Source organism: Pyrus communis, chromosome 7 (assembly GCF_041283825.1).
Source record: "Pyrus communis isolate YQ-2024b chromosome 7, ASM4128382v1, whole genome shotgun sequence".
NCBI lineage: Eukaryota > Viridiplantae > Streptophyta > Magnoliopsida > Rosales > Rosaceae > Pyrus > Pyrus communis.
Genome location: NC_142571.1, coordinates 15956040 through 15976625, shown reverse-complemented (window position 1 = coordinate 15976625; position 20586 = coordinate 15956040).

Genomic DNA, 20586 nt, shown 5'->3' with positions numbered 1-20586 from the left:
TCCATAGTGTTAAAAAAATTGGTACATTTTACAAAAAAATTGGTACATTTCACATATAACTAAGTGGTACATTAATAAAGAAGAATGGGTACATTATAAATAAATTAGGGTACATATAAACGATTAAAAATTATGAGTACAAATGAATTTTTAAAAATATAGGCTCTAAAAGAAATTAATACATGGCTACAAAATAAAACTAAAAAGAAAATACTACAAATTAAAAAAAATGTTGCAAACTAAAAGTGGGTACAAACTAAAAATATAAATATATGATACAAAGTTTAGGCATAAAACATAAATATACCATATGTAATTTTTCTATCATTAATTAAATATACAATGTCACGTGATGATACACACATGGATACAAACTATCCACCACCGTAGCACGATATTGTCCGCTTTGGGCACCGACCACGCCCTCACGGTTTTGTTTCCGGGAACTCACACGAGAACTTCCCGATGGGTCACCCATCCTGGGAGTGCTCTCGTGCGCTACTCGCTTAACTTCGGAGTTCCCATGGAACCCAAAGCCAGTAAGCTCCCAAAAGGCCTCGTGCTAGGTAAGGATGAGAATATACATATAAGGATCACTCTTCTGGGCGATGTGGGATGTCACACAAACACAAATAAAACTTTAAAAAATATGGGCACAAAAAGAAACTAATATATGGGTACAAATTAAAAATGAAAAGAAAATTGGTACAAATTAAAAAATATTTACAAATTAAAAATAGGTACAAACTAAAAATAAAAATATATGATAAAAAATTTAGCCATAAACATAAATATACTAATTGTAACATTTTTAACACTAAAGGAATATATTTAAAAATAAAAATATTTTATTATTCAAATAATTAATGATGTTATTAATACCCAAGGACCTTGATCAAAAATTGAAAATGAATAGGATTTTAATTAATGGAGTAACAAAAAGAAGGATGTGAACCTAGTTAAAATATTTTCTTTTTCTTTTTATTTCCTAATAAAACAATATTGGGGGTAGAAAGTTTTGTCAAGCCACAAAATGACTCAATGATAATAATTTAATATTAAATTTTCCATTTATGAACGAGTCGAACCTAAAACCTCTAAGGATTCTAAAATCTTTAAGCCAAGCAAGTATGTGGAAGATATGCAATTGCAAATGGGCATGATGTAGGCCTATGAATTATGGTAGTGGAAGATATTGTATTGCTTGGCACATGCTCGGATTGATTTAGATTTCAGATCAATTTTTTGAGTAGATTTTCCACAGCAAATGCAAGATCAATTTGATGAATCATGTGATTTATGTACTCCACCAAGATTGTTGGAGAATTGTAAGAACCTCACTGCTAACCACTGCCTAGGCGCTAGGTGGGTGATCGCCCCGATTCATCCCTAGTGATGCGTGATTTATGCGCACACAAATTAAACCCTATTTGTGACAATTGTAGTAATGATGTAAGTAGGGATCGTTCTAACCGGGGATTAACTAGGGGTGCTAATCTATTTTGAATTGACTTGAAAACACAAAAACTAAATGTAAATACTCTTAACAAGACTACTATGACTCAGAATAACTTTGAAATATTCAACTGCCTAAAACCATCAAATTGACTTAAATAGAAACTAGAACTTGATTTAGACGAATTTGGAAGTGTTTATGACTCCAAATGCTTAAAGACACAAAAATAAAACAAATACGAATGATTAAGACTCAACGAAATATGGGGGAAATGTGTTTGGATGATATTAAATTAAATGGACAGAATATAATTAAGGGCAAAATGTAAATATGAATGTGATGAAAATATGGATGATGGAATAGCCAAGGGGTTCTTCTCCACACATGTTACACTTGCATACAAGATTGATTTTCAGTTGGTCTTTCGATAAGTTATGAAACTCAACACCCCGGGTTAATTAGGTCCGCTTAAATTAACCGTCAAGTTCTCCTTAAGTTAATGAATTGGATGGGTTAGCGCAACGCAATTCACCACATTCTCCAAAAGTCCTTTACGTGAAAAGCACAATAAAGATACAATCAAAGATCATTAAGCATTATGAAAACTATAAGTGTTGACGAGGCATTCGTTACTATGGAATACGCATGAAACTAGTGCCAAGAATTCATTTAACGCGATTGTTTATAAGCAACCTCCACTACTTGTGAATATAAGTTCATAACGATTAGGTGAAATTCACTTATATTCTAGCGTCATATTCATGCATGAAAATTAAGCGCGCATTCTTAATAAACATTCATAAATAAGTTATCAATCAAACGGTTAAACAAATTGAATCCACAACTTATGAAATTCCAACGAAAGTTAATCAATTCATATTGCAAATATAAACATAGTTTCGAATCACCCCCTAGCTAAAGGGGGTTTAGTTCCTCATAACTTTGAAATCAAAGAAACACCTAAACATTCCAACAACTCAAACTTGAATTGTATGAACGTTTAGGCACTCTTCTCTTCCTCTTCGTTGTGGCACAAGGTCTAAGGAGATGTTTAGGGCTTTTAGGTGTATGTGGAATGGAGTGGGGAGTGGTTGGAGATGGAAGAAAAGATGCAGGAAATGGAAGTGGGACTCACGGCAATGGAAGAATGGGATGTGTTTGTGGTGTGTTGTGTATGAAAAATGAGATGTGAATTGAATGGGGAGTGAATGAATGAAAATGAATGAGAATGCAAGGGTTTTTATAGGAGGAATGGATTGGAGAGCATGTGAATGATAGCTAGGAGAATGATTAAAGGGGTGTTGCTAGGTTGGAAATGCATGTGTGTTAGGTGAAATGTATAAGAGGTACACGGCAAAGGCTTGTGAATGCATGTGAGTGGCTGATTTGTATTGCAATGATGAAGAGTTGCATGTGGGTTAGGTGGAATGGAGGGGGACTAATGATGAAGCAAAGCTGGAAATGGGAGTCAAAGCCACCGCAAGGGGATTTTTGGTGGTGTAAATGCATGTGTTTGTGGAGATGTAAAGCAAATGATGTGCTGGAAATGCATTTGAAGGCATGTGAAAGCTGGAAATGGAAGGTAGGCCACGACATGGATGTGTTTTGGGTGTGTGTGTGGCTTAATGATTAAGTGAATGAATATGTGGCTGCATGTGGATTAAAGGGGTGTGAATGGTGGTGTAATGATGAAGTGTGATGGCTGAAAATGGCAAGGGAAGGCACGGCACAATGTTGTTTTGGTTCTTGAAATGCATGTGAATGCATGTGAGTGCAATATGAAAAGAATGACTAATTAATGTATGTAGGGTGCAGCTAGGTTTGGAAAGGTGTGGATTGTGGCTGCAATTTAGGGAAAGGAAATAGGTTTAATGCATAAATAAAAGGGCAAAGTGGCTGCAATGATGAAGACAAGCTGGAATTGATGTGGAAGGCACGGCAAAGGATGGTTTCTTGATGGTTTTGGGTTTGTGATGCATTGTTTGATTGGGCTAGAGGTTTTGCATGGCTCAAAGGTTTGTTTGATTGGGCTAGGCCCTTTGTTTTATGTCCCAAAGAGCATACAAGGCCTTCAAATTCGTCCATCCTCTTGGCTCCATGATTAAGCTATCCAATCCATGCCCAAAAATGCTCCAAATAGCCTCAAAATGCACTTTCTTGCTCCTTAAGCCCTTAGAACCTGAAAACACACAAAAGAAGCATAAAGGACTAAAATAACAAGAGAAACATAACGTAAATGCACGAGAACTAGCCATTTAAGTAGCATGAATATGCTCCTATCAAATTCCCCCACACTTAGCTTTTGCTAGTCCTCGAGCAAAACAAAACAAAAGAAACCAAAAACAAAACAAAACGAACAAAACACAACCTACACCTTCCAACAATCGTCTCAGGGATTTCCAATGCACATGACAAGTTAAAAATCATTATTCCCACATATTTTTGCCATCTTTACACCTAAGTACATTCTTAATCATAGTCACCACATACTAGTTCACAATTAAGCATTTAAAACCATGTTTTGAATGTAGTAACATGCCTTTAGAGAATTCCCTCAATTCCTTACTAGATGTACTCTCGTTTTTCACACAGATTTTCTGACTACACACCCTACACTAGGTATATGTGAGAAGATTGATGTAAACATGTAGACGAACACTCACATATGTTATTATAAGGAAAGCATTTTCTGGATTTACGATAATGACATGAATATGATCTCATGAATGGAATGCTACTACTTAGAATGAGAACCAGTGATTCCATAAGCTCATATCAATTCCAAACTCCACATTATTGAACACATAACGATCAAGATAGAAGCATAAGGGTTGAAACGGGGCTAAAGGTGTTTGGCTAACAAAGAAGGGATATGGAAAACAAAGGTTCTTTAAGCAATAGTGAGCAAAGTAATGAATTAGACATTTAGAATTCCTTTAGAACGCAAAAATCAACTTTGAACACCCAAGGGGGAATAACACAAAACTTAGGGCCATATTCAACTTTTTTGGACCCTTTCTTCAACCATCAACGCTTGTGAGTTCATTCTTACTTATTTTCACTCCTTTTCTTTCTTTTCTTCTTCTTTTTTTTTTTTTTTTTTTTTTTTTTTTTTTTTTTTTTAATCTCAAAACATACATATAAACTTTAAGAACAAACTTTTACTCCCCCACAATCATTTTCTTGCATAATGTAACTCAAAAGGAATTCATTTTCCGTCATGCTTACTATGCTTCAAGAACAAGGGTACAGATGGTCCTAATCTAGGCTAGGTGAGGATGATAAGGGTGAACAAAGAACATGGGCTAAACAAGGCTCAACGGGGTTAAAACTTACAACATATACGAAATATGAGAAGTAAGGCTATTTGGCTATGATGGCAACTACACAACTTCTTCTTGATATATGTTATGCAATTCAATGTCATGCTTTGAATGAAACGGATATAAGTTCTAGCATTTAGTTCTATCATTATACAATTGCATTCTAAGTAGCAACCAAGCAAGGACTAATGAGATCATGCAACAACTTTAGAAAACAAAGAATCACAGAAAAATAACTCTCCAAAGAAAGTAATGGCTCGAGTCTCATAGGGTTGTAGCGTTTGTTTGAGTTCCTTCCTTCAAGCATGTTACAAAAACGAATTTTTCTTTTATGATTGCATGTGAAGTCATACATTATAACCATAACCAAGCATATACCAAGAGTAAATCAAACTTTCATCCATGTTTATAACTCTTTTTAACCGTCATGCAATTACAAACCAAATCCTTATCATTGTGTTGGAAGGTACCCTAAGACACAAACACACAAAAACGACTCAAAACACTCTTTTCAAAACATTTTTTTCAAATTTTTATGTGATTTTCAGAGTTATAAAACAAAACATACTAAAACACTCTAAAACAACTTAAAAACACCTTAAAACAGCAAGGAACAACATTTGAAGTTATGGGTGATAAAATCCCACGAATTTGCATTAACAACATTAGTTATCCCCCCACACTTAAATCAAACATTGTCCTCAATGTTTTAAGCATAGATTCACACAAAACATAAGTAAACACACAAAAAGCACTTAAACATACTAAACATGGCAGAATGTAATTAACAAAGAGAAGAGTTTAGGGACGCAAATCTGGTTATGGAGTGTAAATTCCCTCTTCTCCTTGGTGATTGCATTGAGGCTTTGATCTTTGTGATTCCACAGGCTTACTCTTGAACTGGTTTCCGCCCATCGTTGATTTTCCTTTGTGCTACTCTTGAACTGGGCAGCAGGATTCTTTTGGTCTTCCCCGAAGGTCTGAGCTTACCCCTTTGGTCTGTTTCTTTGTTCAATCTTTCCAATTCGTATTGAAAAGGGTTGGAGGATAACTCAGCCTATGTTTGTCTCCACATGCTTCAATGTATCATTTTCACTTGCCTTACTCGCTCCCCTTTGCAGAAGTGGTCCCTTCTCCGGAAGTGTATCAACCGTTGAAGATGACTACTCGAGAGCAACGCTAGGTAAGCAATCAGGAATAGATTCCAGGCAGTTGGCTCCAGATCGGAAGACTGACTCCAAGTGCCGGCTGATTGCTTCTTTTACTTTGCCATGCGAGTAAGAACAAGGACAAAGAAAAAGACAGGGAAAGAGCATGATATGAGATACTTTTGCTTTTGACCTTGATGATATGAGATACCTTTGCTTTTGAAGAAGCGGTGAATGAATCAGCACACTTTAATCTAGCGTTTCCTCCTGGGTCATCTGCACTCCAGGCATCTGGTATCATCTTTGGGGAAGAAGAAGAATTTGAGTATTTCGAAAGGCTTTGCTGGGAGTGCGCCCTCAGAGGTGAGAAAGAGTTGGGCATTTTCTTCAGGTTTGCCTTGCCATAAAAGACGAAGGTCGACATATATAGAGATAATATCAAGTGGTGGTACTGTTCTTTTACCCTTGTCGACAAACGTTTTGATCTCGCAAATCCAGCTGTTTGAAATAGCATGCGCCTCTTCGATTTCTGAATGACGCCCCTTCGATTTCTGAGCAGGCACCCCTTTGCTTTTTGAACGACACGTAGTAGTGCGGGTGCGGCTCCTTTTGACAAAGCTGCACGCGTTTTCTGAAAAGCAGAGAAAGCGTCGCCGAACTTTGCGCTTGTCGGCTAAAGATGTGTAGTTGCGATGATGGCCTCCACGTGTTTTCTGAAAAGAAGAAATCTTTTGACAAAGTTGAACACGTCTTCTGAAAAGCCGAGAAAGTGTCGCCTAAATTACGCCGGAAATTCCGGCTTTTTCAATCGGTGGACGCGTCGCCCTGGCTTTTTATAGAGGTGTCGATCACCCCAACATACACACTCTGAAGAATTCCCATTCTTGAACATCGTCTTCGGCCCTTTGAAATTTAACTCCATCCACCCCTTATCTTTGAACACTTTTGAAAAATGGCAAACCCATCGAACCTTAGCTTAGAATTGAGTCTCAGCAGTGATACGGGCGCGCCGCGTCAAGGTAATGTATGGCGCCCTTCTTTCTTATCTTCTAACAGTCCTCTTACAGGTGAAGACTCCGTGATGCAGGACGCCACAACAGCTACAATAGTAGCTAGGAACCTCCTCACTCCAAAAGATAGTAGGCTGCTGTCAGGACGGTCCGATGAGTTGGTCGTTCAAGAGTCCCTCGCTCTTAGTGTTCAGTGTGCGAGTTTTGTGTCCAACATGGGCCAACGCCTGCTTGCCCGCTCCCGTCAGGTGGAATCATTGATGGCGGAGGTGGAAAGTCTTAAGCAGGAGATCCAGCAGCTTAATTACGAGAATAGAAGTTTGCATGTACTTGCAAATAACTATTCGTCGGGCATGAAGAGGAAGCTTGATGAGCTGCAAGAATCCGAGGGTCGAATTCAAAGTGACCGTCAAAGGCTTGCGGCTTGTCTCCAGAGTCACCTTTTTCCTGGGTCATCTAGCGCTTGGCCAAGTATTGAGGCCTGGAATGCTCTAGCTCCGATGCCTCCCGCTCCGATGGCTTCTGCTCCGATGCCTCCCGCTTCTCTGCCTCCCTCTTCTATGCCTTCCACTTCTGCGCCTTGTAGTGGGGCTTCACGTAAACAACCTTTGTGAAGCTCCACCTTTCTCCATGTTTAGTATCTTTTTTTTTTTATTTATTTTTTTTATTTTTTTTATGAACATGCTTTGTTTTATTCAGTGCATTGGGTTGCCTCCCAAGTAGCACTTGCTTTAACGTCTTCCAGCCGGACGGTACCTCCGTTTAAGCTTGACTAGGTTCCACAGCATGGAGGGGTACCTCCTCCACGACATGCTCCTCAAACATCTCGTAATAGGGCTTCAATCGATGCCCATTCACTTTGAATTCTTGCTGCGTCCTTGAACTTTTGATTTGCACTGCACCATGAGGGAAAACATTAGTGACAATAAAAGGACCAACCCATTTGGAACGCAACTTACCCGGAAACAACCGAAGGCGAGAATTGAACAACAACACTTTCTGCCCAATAAAGAACGTCTTGGCACGAATCATCTTGTCATGAAATGCCTTTGTTTTCTCCTTGTAAATCCGGGCATTCTCATATGCTTCATTTCGGATTTCATCAAGCTCACACAATTGAAGCTTCCTATGTAAACCTGCGGCATCAAGGTCCATATTGAACGTTTTGACGACCCAATGTGCACGATGCTCTAGTTCGACGGGAAGATGGCATGGCTTCCCATAGATGAGCCGAAAAGGTGACATCCCAATGGGGGTTTTGTAGGCAGTGCGATACGCCCACAATGCATCGTTTAAGCGCAAACTCCAATCCTTCCTTGTAGGCCCCACGGTCTTCTCAAGAATCTGCTTGATTTCCCTATTCGAAACCTCGGCTTGCCCGCTCGTTTGAGGATGATAAGGTGTGGCCACCTTATGTGTGACATTGTATTTCTTGAGCAACACCTCGATGGTTCGATTACAAAAATGGGAACCTCCATCACTGATTAGCATTCGTGGCATTCCAAACCTTGCAAAAATGTTAGTTTTCACAAAATCTGCAACCACTCGAGAATCATTAGTTCGGGTGGCTTTTGCTTCCACCCATTTCGACACATAGTCCACAGCAAGCAATATATAAAGAAACCCATGTGACGAAGGAAAGGGACCCATAAAATCAATACCCCAAACATCAAAGATTTCAACACTAAAAATGGGGGTTTGCGGCATTTGCTGTTTAGGACCAATATTGCCCGTTCTTTGGCATCTATCACAAGACATGCAAAATGTTCTAGCATCCCTAAAGATGGTAGGCCAATAGAAACCACATTCTAACACCTTAAGTGCTGTTCTTTGAGTGCCAAAGTGTCCCCCACAAGCATAAGTGTGACAAAAGGTTAGAATAGCATTAAACTCAGAATCGTGCACACACCTACGTATAACTTGGTCAGGGCAATATTTCCATAAATACGGGTCATCCCACACATAAAACCGTGCCTCTTTCTTCAATTTATCACATTGGTGTTTAAGTAATTCACTAGGAACATGTTTAGACACCAAATAATTCACCAAATCAGCATACCACGGTTCACTTACCTTGACGGACATCAGTTGCTCATCTGGGAATGTCTCTATGATAGGCACGGCATCCTCCTCATGCACCATACGGCTCAAGTGGTCAGCCACCACGTTTTCACTTCCCTTCTTGTCCCGGATTTCGATATCGAACTCTTGGAGAAGAAGCATCCAACGAATGAGTCGTGGTTTGGCCTCCCTCTTGGTGAACAAATACTTCAATGCTGCATGGTCAGTATAAATAATAACTTTAGTACCAAGCAAATAAGAACGAAATTTATCTAAAGCAAATACAACAGCAAGAAGTTCTTTTTCAGTGGTAGAATAATTCAATTGTGCATCATTTAAAGTCCGAGAGGCATAATAGATAACATGCGGCCTCTTTCCTTCCTTTGCCCTAAAACAGCTCCTAATGCATAATCGGAAGCATCGCACATAAGCTCAAAAGGAAGGCTCCAATCCGGTGGAACTATGATAGGGGCCGAAGTTAGTGTTTCTTTGAGGTGATTGAACGCCTTCTCACACTCCTCGTTGAAGTCAAATGCCACATCTTTCTGGAGGAGACGGCAAAGAGGGTTTGAGATCTTGGAGAAGTCCTTGATAAATCGCCTATAAAATCCTGCATGACCAAGAAACGAACGAACCTCTCCAACCGAAGTAGGAGAGGGTAAGTAGCGCATAAGATCTATTTTCGATTTATCCACTTCAATTCCTCTTTCTGAAACAATATGCCCTAGAACTATGCCTTGTCTAACCATAAAGTGACATTTTTCCCAATTAAGCACAAGGTTAGTTTCTACACATCGTTTCAAAATCATTGTGAGATTTTCCAAACAACCATCAAATGAATCACCAAACACACTGAAATCATCCATAAATACCTCAATAATCTTTTCCACAAAATCTGAAAAGATACTTACCATACACCTTTGAAACGTGGCCGGAGCATTGCATAAACCAAAAGGCATGCGACGATAAGCAAAAGTACCAAAGGGGCATGTGAAAGTTGTCTTTTCTTGGTCATCCGGCGCTATGACAATCTGATTATATCCAGAATAACCATCAAGGAAACAATAAAAAGAATGACCGGCTAACCTTTCAAGCATTTGATCAATGAACGGCAAAGGGAAGTGGTCCTTCCTTGTGGTGGCGTTGAGCTTCCTATAATCAATGCACACTCGCCAACCTGTTTGAATTCGTGTTGGCACAAGCTCATTCTCAGCATTCTTCACCACTGTCACTCCGGACTTCTTTGGAACACATTGCACCGGTGACACCCAACGACTATCAGAGATCGGATAAATCACTCCACAATCAAGAAGTTTGATAATCTCCTTTTTCACAACTTCCATCATTGGAGGGTTGAGACGGCGTTGAGCCTCTCGAGTTGGTTTAGCCCCCTCCTCTAGAAGTATGCGATGCATGCACGTAGTCGGGCTAATTCCCCTAATATCGGCCAAAGTCCATCCAATGGCTGTCTTGTGCTCTTTCAACACTCGGATCAACTTCTCCTCCTCTATGGCCGTGAGTGATGAGGAGACAATGGTGGGCAATTTCTCGTTGTCTCCCAAGAAGACGTACTTTAAATGATCGGGCAACGGTTTAAGCTCAAGTACGGGTGCCTGAATCACTGAGGGTAACAACTTATTAGTGGAAATTGAAATTGAAATTGGGTTAAAGAGGAAGTACCAACCATGGCCGTGGACAATCGAACCATTAAAGAGCTTTCTGCCTCAGGTTTGGCCAATGCAGCCCCTCTTTGCATTCAATACCCCGCGGCTGCCCAAGGCAAGACCGATGAATTCGAATTGAAGTCAAGCTTGTTGCACCACATTCCGAAGTACCATGGGCTTTCCATGGAAGATCCCAACAAGCATCTCAAGGAGTTCGAGGTTGTTTGTTCGAGCATGACACCCATCAATGTCGATGGGAACATTCTGATGATGAAGGCTTTTCCATTCTCTCTTGTGGAAAAGGCTAAGGATTGGCTTTATGAATTGGCACCCGGGACCGTTACTTCTTGGGAGAGCATGAAGAGAGCCTTCTTGGAGAAGTTCTTCCCTACTTCAAAAGTCATTCTCTTGAGGAAGAAAATTAGCGGAATCCAACAAAGTCAAGGAGAATCCTTTCCGGCATACTACGAGCGTTTTAAAGCCCTTGTTGCGTCATGTCCTCAACATCAAATGAAGGAGGAGCTTCTCCTTCAATACTTCTATGAGGGCCTTCTTCCCATTGAAAGGAAAATGCTCGATGCTTCGGCGGGAGGTGCATTGGTGGTCAAAATACCTATGGCAGCCAAGACCCTAATTGCAAACCGTGCTCTAAATGCACAACAATATGAAGGACTTGGGCAAAGGGACTGATGCGAGTTTTATACGCGCACAAATTAAACCCTCTTTTTGTCAAATTGTAGTATAGGTGCAAGTAGGGATCGTTCTGGACCGGGGATTAGGAGGGATTGTTAATCTCTTGGAAACTGACTTAAAAACGTAAAAACAATATAAAACACTAAACTAGACTCAAAGAATTCAAAAATACTTTAAAACATAAACTAAACAGATTCTAACAAGTTCAAAAGACTCAAAACTCTTAAAAACACAAACTAAATTGATTTCTAACTAATTTGACATTAAAGTAAAGGGGGATTTAGGTTTTGACAAAATTAAACTAAATGAACAAATTGCAATTAAAACAGAATGTAAATATGAATGTGAATAAAATATGGATGATGGAATAGCCAAGGGGTTCTTCTCCACACATGTTACACTTGCATACAAGATTGATTCTCAGTTGGTCTTTCGATAAATTATGAAACTCAATGCTCCAAGTTAATTAGGTCCGCTTAAATTAACTTTCAGATTTCCCTAGATTCGTTGGATTGAATGGAATACGCATTACAACCAAATTATTCTTAATCAAAGTCCCTAACTATGGAATACGCATGATAGAGACATTCAACAAAGATTATTAAGTTCAACGGAAATCATAAACATCGACGAGGCATTCGTTACTATGGAATACGCATGAAACTTATGCCAAGAATTCGTTTAACGTGATTGTTTATAAGCAACCTCCACTACTTGTGAATATAAGTTCATTACGATTAGGTGAAATTCACTTATATTCTAGCGTCATATTTATGCATGAAAATTAAGCGCGCATTCTTAATAAACATTCATAAATAAGTTATCAATCAAACGGTTAAACAAATTGAATCCACAACTTATTAAATTCCAACCAAAAGTAATCAATTCATAATGCAAGCATAAACATGTATTTTGAATCACCCCCTAGCTAAAGGGGGTTTAGTTCCTCATAACTTTGAAATCAAAGAAACACCTAAACATTCCAACAACTCAAACTTGAATTGTATGAACGTTTAGGCACTCTTCTCTTCCATTACAAAACAAAGAAAATTGAATTTAAACATTGAAATCAAAGAAACACCTAAACATTCCAACAACTCAAACTTGAATTGTATGAACGTTTAGGCACTCTTCTCTTCTTCGTTGTTGTAGCACAAGGTCTAAGGTGAGTTTTTGGGGGATGAGGAGTGGTTGGAATGAAGAGAAAATATGCAGAAAATGAAGGGATATGCACGGCAAGAATGGAGGTATTTGTGGTGTGTTGTGTATGAAAATGAGATGTCCATGAATGAATGAATGCAAGGGTATTTATAGGAGTAGTGGAGGGAACATATGGCTATGTCATTTGTAGGTGAAGTAGGTGGATGTTGTAGGTGAAGTAGGTGGATGTTGTAGGTGAAGTGGATGTTGTAGGTGAAGTAGGTGGATGATATGTTAAGTGATAAGTGATAAGTGATATGATATGTGGTTATGATATGATAAGTGGTTAAGTGGTGATGATAAGTGATAAGTGATTAAGTGATATGATATGTGGTGATGATAAGTGATAAGTGCATGTGGGTTAACTAATGAAGGAAATGCATGTGCAATGACAATGTGTTAGAATGGATGTGTGTTATGCATGGCATGATTGGGATTAGGAAAGGTTTAAATGTCCTAAAACTAAAGAGAACAAGGTTCCAACACTTTGGCTCCAATTAGGTCTTCAATTTCGTCCAACACTTTGGCTTCAAGCATAAGCTATCCGTCCTTAGCCCAAAAGTGCTCCAAAAGTCTCCAAAATGCATCTTTTTGCTCCTTTAGCCCTTTGGACCTACAAACACACGAAAATAGCTTAAAGTACTAAAATAACTAAAGAAACATAACGTAAATGTACGAGAACAAGCCATTTAAGTCGCATAAATATGCTCTTATCAAATACCCCCACACTTAGCTTTTGCTAGTCCTCGAGCAAAACAGAAAAACAAAACAAAAAGAACAAAACACAACCTACACCTTCCAACAATCGTATCAGGGACTTCCAATGCACATGACAAGTTAAAAATCATTATTCTCACAGATTTGAGCCATCTTTACACTTAAGTACATTCTTAATCATAGTCACCACATACTAGTTCACAATTAAGCAATTAAAACACATTTCAAATGTAGTAACATGCCTTTAGAGAATTCCCTCAATTTCTTACTAGATGTACTCTCGTTTTTCACACAGATTTTCTGACTACACACCCTACACTAGGTATATGTGAGAAGATTGATGTAAACATGCAGGCGAACACTCACATATGTTATACTAAGGAAAGCATTTTCTGGAGTTAATAAGCATGTTTAGATATGATCTCATGAATGGAATGCTACTACTTAGACGCGAGAACCAGTGACTCCATAAGCTCATACCAAGTTCAAACTCCACAATTGAAATACATAACACTCAATATAGAAGTCAAAGGGTAGTAACGGGGCTAGGGTATTGGCTAACAATGAAAGGTGAAGGATAAACAAACATTCTTAAAGCAATAGTGAGCAAAGTATTGAATTAGGCACTTAGAATTCCCTTAAGAACGCAGAAGTCAACTTTGAACACCCAAGGGAAAATCACACAAAACTTAGGGCCATATTCAACTTTTTGGACCCTTTCTTCAACCATCAACACTCGTGAGTTCATTCTTACTTATTTTAACTCCTTTTTTTTTTTTTTTTTTTTTTTTTTTTTTTTCTTTTTCTTTTGAATCTCAAAACATACATATAAACGTAAGAACAAACTTTTACTCCCCCACACTCATTTTCTTGCATAATGTAACTCAAAAGGAATTCATTTAAGTCATGCTCACTAAACTTTAAGAACAAGGGTATAGGAAAGTCCTACTCTAAGCTAGGTAAGGGGTGATGTGGGTAAACAAGGAATAAAGGCAAAACGAGGCTCAACGGGGTTAAAACTTACAACATATACGAAGTATGGGAAGTAAGGCTATTTGGCTATGGTGGTGGTCACTACACAACTTCTTCTTGAATATGTGTTATGCAAATCAATAACATGCTTTGAATGAAATGGGCATGAGTTCTAGCATTTGGAACTATATGATGAAACGCCTTCTAAGTAGTAACCAAGCAAAGAATAATGAGATCATGCAACGACTTTAGAAAACAAGAAATCACAGATTATACTCTCCAAAGAACGTTATAGGCTCAAGTCTCTCAGGGTTGTAGCGTTTGTTTGAGTTCCTTCCTTCAAGCATGTTACAAAAACGAATTTTTTTCTTTTATGATTGCATGTGAAGTCATACATTATAACCATAACCAAGCATATACCAAGAGTAAATCAAACTTTTCTCTATGTTTATAACTCTTTCTAACCGTCATGCAATTATAAACCAAATCCTTATCATTGTGTTGGAAGGTACCCTAAGACACAAACACACAAAAACGACTCTTAAAACAACTCTTTTTGGGTTTTTCAAAACAATTTTTCAAAATTTTATGGGATTTTCGAATTATAAAACAAAACACACTAAAACACTCTAAAACAACTTAAAAACACCTTAAAACAGCAAGGAACAACATTTGAAGTTATGGGTGATAAAATCCCACGAATTTAAATTAACAACATTAGTTACCCCCCCAAACTTAAATCAAACATTGTCCTCAATGTTTTAAGCATATGGTTCACACAAAACATAAGTAAACACACAAAAAGCAACTAAACATACTAAACATGGCATAATGTAATTAACAAAGAGAAGAGTTTAGAGACGCAAATCTGGTTATAGAGTGTAAATTCCATCTTCTCCTTGGTAATTGCATTGAGGCTTTGATCTTTGTGATTCCACAGGCATACTCTTGAACTGGTTTCTGCCCACCGTTGATTTTCCTTTGTGCTACTTCTTGAACTGGGCAGCAGGATGGTTCTTTTGGTCTCCCCCGAAGGTCTGAGCTTACTCCTTTGGTCTGTTTCTTTGTTCAATCTTTCCAATTCGTATTGAAAAGGGTTGGAGGATAACTCAGCCTAAGTTTGTCTCCACATGCTTCAATGTATCATTTTCCCCTTGCCTTACTTGCTCCCCCTTGCAGAAGTGGTCCCTTCTCTGGAAGTGTATCAACCATTGAAGATGACTACTCGAGAGCAACGCTAGGTAAGCAATCAGGAATAGATTCCAGGCAGTTGGCTCCAGATCGGAAGACTGACTCCAAGTGTCGGCTGATTGCTTCTTTTACTTTGCCATGCGAGTAAGAACAAGGACAAAGAAAAAGACAGGGAAAAAGCATGATATGAGATACTTTTGCTTTTGACCTTGATGATATGAGATACCTTTGCTTTTGAAGAAGCGGTGAATGAATCAGCACATGTATTTGTTGTGCTGTTTCCTCCTGGGTCATATGTACTCCAGGCATCTGGTATCATCTTTGGGGAAGAAGAAAGAATTGAGTATTTTGAAAGGCTTTGCTGGGAGTGCGCCCTCAGAGGTGAGAGAGAGTTGGGCATTTTCTTCAGGTTTGCCCTGCCATAAAAGACGAAGGTCGACATATATAGAGATAATATCAAGTGGTGGTACTTTTTACCCTTGTCGACAAACGTTTTGATCCCGCAAATCCGGCTCTTTGAAATAGTGGCGCCTCTTCGATTTCTGAGCAGGCGCCCCTTCGATTTCTGAACGACGCCCCTTCGCTTTCTGAACGACACGTGGTAGTGCAGATGCGGCTCCTTTTGACAAAACTGCACGCGTCTTCTGAAAAGCAGAGAAAGCGTCGCCGAACTTTGCGCTTGTCGGCTAAAGATGTGTAGATGCGATGATGGCCTCCACGTGTTTTCAGCTTTGTCAGAAATCTTTTGACAAAGTTGAACGCGTTTTCTGAAAAGCCGAGGGAGCGTCGCCTAAATTACGCCGGAAAATCCGGCTCTTTGAATCGGTGGACGCGTTGCCTTGGCTTCTTATAGAGGTATTGATCACCACAACAAACACTCTCTGAAGATTTCCCATTCTTGAAGATCGACTCCGGCCCTTTGAAATTTAACTCCATCCCTTTTCTTTGAACACTTTTGAAAAATGGCAAACTCATCGAACCTTAGCTTGGAATTGAGCCTTAGCAGTGATACTGGCGCGCCGCGTCAAGGTAACGTATGGCGCCCTTCTTTCTTATCTTCTAACGGTCTTCTTACAGGTGAAGACTCCGTGATGCAGGACGCCACAACAGCTACAATAGTAGCTAGGAACCTCCTCACTCCAAAAGATAGTAGGCTGCTGTCAGGACGGTCCGATGAGTTGGCCGTTCAAGAGTCCCTCGCACTTAGTGTTCAGTGTGCGAGTTCTGTGTCCAACATGGGCCAACGCCTGCTTGCCCGCTCCCGTCAGGTGGAATCATTGATGGCAGAGGTGGAGAGTCTTAAGCAAGAGATCCAGCAGCTTAAGTACGAGAATAGAAGTTTGCATGTGCTTGCAAATAACTATTCGTCGGGCATGAAGAGAAAGCTTGATGAGCTGCAAGAATCTGAGGGTCGAATTCACAGTGACCGTCAAAGGCTTGCGGCTTGTCTCCAGAGGCACCTTTTTCCTGGGTCATCCAGCGCTTGGCCAAGTATTGAGGCCTGGAATGCTCTAGCTCCGATGGCTTCCGCTCCGATGCCTCCCGCTTCTGCGCCTTCCGCTCCTATGCCTTCCGCTTCTATTCCTTCTGCTTCGACGCCTCGTAGCGGGGCTTCACGTAAACATCCTCTGTGAAGGCTCCATCTTTCTCCATGTTTAGTATCTTTTTTTTTTTTTTTTTTTTTTTTTTTACATAAATAAAATCAAACGGCATGGAATTTATCTTTGAATGGGCGGTGATACTTGAAATGATCTGGTAATAGTTTAAATTCCAGATTGGGTGCCTGAATCATTAACCACATGTTAGTATAAAAGAAAATTGAAATTCGGGGAGGCGGCTTACCTGTGTGCTCCAAAATGAACTCCAGAATAAACACCCCTTCGAAAGTTATGACTTGTCCCGTGTCATAAAATCCAACTTCCTTGGGAATTGTGGTTTCAAATATGTCCTCTTTGATGCCTTCTACATCTTCTCCAGCCACTACCTTCTCTTGAATCATTCTTCTTGGTGTACAAAGTCCTTTGAAGAATTCAACACCATCTAAAACTTGCTGTGTTGCACCAAGAATTGGAATAGCATTTTGCACCTTTGGGAAGGCTTCCACGATGTCCTTTTTACTCTCTTCTTGGTTGGGAATCAAAAACCTGCTAGGAAAAAGGACATTGGGTGGAATAACATCAGAATAACATGGAATTGGGACGTCCTTACTGGTGGTGGGTGGTTTAGAGGGCTTAGGGGGCTGCGGCAAGGGTTGTCCTACCCTTGCCGTGTGCATGTCTTCTTCCTCCTCCTCAATTAGCAGCTCTTCCACTTCTAGGCTATGTTTGGACATTTTTAGGTCAGCTCCAACCTCCATAGCACTTCCCAAAGTGATAGCATTATGGATTTCAAAATCTTCCTTCGAGTTTTCAATAGTTGAGTTGGAAAGTTCACTTTGCTCTTGAATTTGTTTCATGAACTCCATAATCTGCCCAAATTGCTCGTCCAATTTACCCAACTTCTTGTCTTGATTTTGTTCGTCCTGCGTCAAAGAGGTTAGTAATTGAAAATTTTTATCATTATCTATGGACATACTTGAACTTGATTGGAATTGTTGTGGGGGAGGTTGTGGTGGCTGCATAGGTGTTGTATTGAACTCCTCATATGGTTGCCAATATGCTTCTTGTTGAGCCTCATTGGCTTGATTTTGTGACCCCTGCGCCAAAGAATTTATTTCATTAAGAATTTGAATATAATCTATTGGCGAACTTGAATTTAATTGTGCATATTGCATATGAAGTTGTGGTGACTGCATAGGTCTTGAATAGAACTCCTCATATGGTTGCCAATATGCTTCACGTTGAACTTGTTGATCTTCCCACCATATAGAGTTTGAATGATCCCTCCAATCTCTTTGTGGACATTGATTGGCTTGAAATCCTTGCCTATATGAAGCACCAAATGTAGGGACACTCTGCATTGTGGTCCTTTCGGCATACGGTGACAATTTAGAAGTAAGATTTGCCAATTGAGCTTGAATGCTAGCAAAATCCATATCTTACTTCTCTAGTACCTAAAATCAAAGAAAGAGAACTAAATCAAATATCAAAAGTAACAACAAACAAAGAAAACAACACTAAGTTAGAAACTAAAACGAAAACAACTAAACAAAAAAAAAAAAAAAAAAAAAAGAACCAAGGGATTAGCAAAGTTGCTAATCCCCGGCAACGGCGCCAAAATTTGATGCGAGTTTTATACGCGCACAAATTAAACCCTCTTTTTGTCAAATTGTAGTATAGGTGCAAGTAGGGATCGTTCTGGACCGGGGATTAGGAGGGATTGTTAATCTCTTGGAAACTGACTTAAAAACGTAAAAACAATATAAAACACTAAACTAGACTCAAAGAATTCAAAAATACTTTAAAACATAAACTAAACAGATTCTAACAAGTTCAAAAGACTCAAAACTCTTAAAAACACAAACTAAATTGATTTCTAACTAATTTGACATTAAAGTAAAGGGGGATTTAGGTTTTGACAAAATTAAACTAAATGAACAAATTGCAATTAAAACAGAATGTAAATATGAATGTGAATAAAATATGGATGATGGAATAGCCAAGGGGTTCTTCTCCACACATGTTACACTTGCATACAAGATTGATTCTCAGTTGGTCTTTCGATAAATTATGAAACTCAATGCTCCAAGTTAATTAGGTCCGCTTAAATTAACTTTCAGATTTCCCTAGATTCGTTGGATTGAATGGAATACGCATTACAACCAAATTATTCTTAATCAAAGTCCCTAACTATGGAATACGCATGATAGAGACATTCAACAAAGATCATTAAGTTCAACGGAAATCATAAACATCGACGAGGCATTCGTTACTATGGAATACGCATGAAACTTATGCCAAGAATTCGTTTAACGCGATTGTTTATAAGCAACCTCCACTACTTGTGAATATAAGTTCATTACGATTAGGTGAAATTCACTTATATTCTAGCGTCATATTTATGCATGAAAATTAAGCGCGCATTCTTAATAAACATTCATAAATAAGTTATCAATCAAACGGTTAAACAAATTGAATCCACAACTTATTAAATTCCAACCAAAAGTAATCAATTCATAATGCAAGCATAAACATGTATTTTGAATCACCCCCTAGCTAAAGGGGGTTTAGTTCCTCATAACTTTGAAATCAAAGAAACACCTAAACATTCCAACAACTCAAACTTGAATTGTATGAACGTTTAGGCACTCTTCTCTTCCATTACAAAACAAAGAAAATTGAATTTAAACATTGAAATCAAAGAAACACCTAAACATTCCAACAACTCAAACTTGAATTGTATGAACGTTTAGGCACTCTTCTCTTCTTCGTTGTTGTAGCACAAGGTCTAAGGTGAGTTTTTGGGGGATGAGGAGTGGTTGGAATGAAGAGAAAATATGCAGAAAATGAAGGGATATGCACGGCAAGAATGGAGGTATTTGTTGTGTGTTGTGTATGAAAATGAGATGTCCATGAATGAATGAATGCAAGGGTATTTATAGGAGTAGTGGAGGGAACATATGGCTATGTCATTTGTAGGTGAAGTAGGTGGATGTTGTAGGTGAAGTAGGTGGATGTTGTAGGTGAAGTGGATGTTGTAGGTGAAGTAGGTGGATGATATGTTAAGTGATAAGTGATAAGTGATATGATATGTGGTTATGATATGATAAGTGGTTAAGTGGTGATGATAAGTGATAAGTGATTAAGTGATATGATATGTGGTGATGATAAGTGATAAGTGCATGTGGGTTAACTAATGAAGGAAATGCATGTGCAATGACAATGTGTTAGAATGGATGTGTGTTATGCATGGCATGATTGGGATTAGGAAAGGTTTAAATGTCCTAAAACTAAAGAGAACAAGGTTCCAACACTTTGGCTCCAATTAGGTCTTCAATTTCGTCCAACACTTTGGCTTCAAGCATAAGCTATCCGTCCTTAGCCCAAAAGTGCTCCAAAAGTCTCCAAAATGCATCTTTTTGCTCCTTTAGCCCTTTGGACCTACAAACACACGAAAATAGCTTAAAGTACTAAAATAACTAAAGAAACATAACGTAAATGTACGAGAACAAGCCATTTAAGTCGCATAAATATGCTCTTATCAGGGACCCCC